Raw genomic sequence first — 2,250 nt, 5'->3', positions numbered from 1 at the left:
ACATCAGATATAATTTGTTAACCTGCTTTTATTTTTTTTTTTTAATTCATTCACACACACCATTGGTAAAAAACAAACAAACAAGTAAACATAACAGGGTAGAGGAAAAGCTTTTCCTGCTCTACATTTACATGCAGCTCAACATTTATTAAGCAATAATTTTCTATTATATTGTTTTATCAGCTGTAGGAGTACATAAAAGAAAAAATCTGAACATAGGTGGTTCATTTTGAGAATGATGTAACTGTCAAGGCTAATTCGGCCTGACTGAAATACAGTACATGGAATATCAGGGCTAATTATGGCAAATCCATGAGATGAATCACGGAAAACCTGAGATGATAGCGTTTGGTCTTAAGCAGATTTCCAGAAGTTCTCAACTGGAGCTTAATCATTCATTTGCTCAACAAATGTTTACTTGCTTCTGTGTATTTAGTATATATTTATTAAGCACATTGTATGTGCCTCTCACTCTTTTAGGTGCTAAGAATAAAACAAAGTATCACAGACAAATTCTCCGTCCTTAGGGAGCTTACAGTAAATCAGGAGAGCTATAAACATTTATAGAAAGTTGCTAGTATTGTTTACAACAGGAGGTGTTAAGGGAATATATAAGAGCTTGACATTTATGTTAACATCCTGGAAATAGAGATGTCAAGAAAAACTTACAGTGATTTACAACATATTTATTATTTGTCTTCTTATATGTATCTAAGACTTATTAGTGTGTGATATTAATACAAAGTGATATATTCTTTTTACCAGATCCTGGAGAAAGAATTTCCCTTAATTCTGGCCCAATACCTTGAATCATGGGAAGGCCAGCTCTATCACAAACCTAACCTGCAACTCTATTCAAAGGAGTAAAGAAGGAAAAGTGTAGAATGTGATGTCTGCAGGAATGTCGTCTCCTCCATGATCATGACCTGCCAGGCCCATTCATCATTGGGATGATGTTCTGATGCACTTCAGGGCACACTATCCCAAAATATGGCAACTGGAAATATTAAATATTTTAAGCTGAAGAAGTTTTAGAAAATAGCAGAAGCAGAAAGCTCATTCTGACCTTTTCTCCTCCCCCTTATTTCCTGAAACAAGTTATAAAACCCTCATGTGAGATGTTCCCTCAGGATACCCCAAGGAAAGGACAAGCCTTATGTGTGAAGACAAAGAGATATCAAGAATCTGAACAAACAAGTCTTGCTAAGTTTCCCAGTTTACTCCACTAACCTCACACTGTCTTACCTATCATATTTCTATAGGACAGCCCACTTTTCATCTCACTGCTCATAAAAAAACTCAGGTCTGTTTCTCCGGGTTTTAATTGCCTTATGAAGTCTCTTGTGTCACATTAAGCTGTATTACGTGAATGTATATTCTCTTCACTTGTGAATCTGTTTTTGTCAGTTTAATTTTCAGACCCAATGAGGAATCCTAAGAGGGTTGAGGAAAACTTTTTCCTTACCCACAGTCAAATTACTCCTAAAACAGCTAGCTAAGTTTGTGTATGTTGTCCAGAAAGCCCATGAACTAAAATTTTCTCCACCTGGAATAGCTCCTCCAGTATTCCAAGGAATTGAAAGGCTTTCCTGTAAAGTATTTATAATTCTCCTATTTGAAGACTTATGTTGAGTACTTTGGGTACTTTTAATTTTTTTTAACCATAGTAGTTTTTGACTTATGTATTTCATTTTCAAAATCCAAATTCTCATGAAATATGTGCTACTCTCCCTAAAACAAATCTCACATGCTGAATAGAATCCTTAATATGAGTAAATCAGATAATGAACAAAAACATTAGCCTATTTGATTTTGGTTCTTCAAGTTTGTGCAATTAATTGAGGACTTATTTTTTTCAGAATTCTTTTTTTTTCTTATGTGATAATATAAGAATGAAACAACCACAGATACTAATAAGAAAAAAGTATCATTCTCAAGATAAAACTGAAACAAAGTAGAATATAAAGTAGGATATCTGGGAGTATTTCACTGAAATTGTAATTTTGGCAAGGTTTTATTAGAGATTTATGATATTTCTGGTTCTCATGGAATAGAAACATCTTTATTTTATGTAAGTCTGTTTTTCATCCTACTGGCATTCTGCATACATACATATTTTCAAGAAAACATTGTATACAAAGGTGGGAACTGTCTCTATTATGAATAACACTACAGTGAACATCTTTACATATAAATTCTGGACTGCATCTCTGATTATTTCTACATGTCTAGTGTCATACTGTCTACACT

This window comes from Leopardus geoffroyi, chromosome C1, assembly GCF_018350155.1.
Source record: "Leopardus geoffroyi isolate Oge1 chromosome C1, O.geoffroyi_Oge1_pat1.0, whole genome shotgun sequence".
NCBI classification, from domain to species: Eukaryota; Metazoa; Chordata; class Mammalia; order Carnivora; family Felidae; genus Leopardus; species Leopardus geoffroyi.
The sequence above is the reverse complement of the archived record's forward strand: the minus strand, read 5'-3'. Positions refer to the sequence as shown.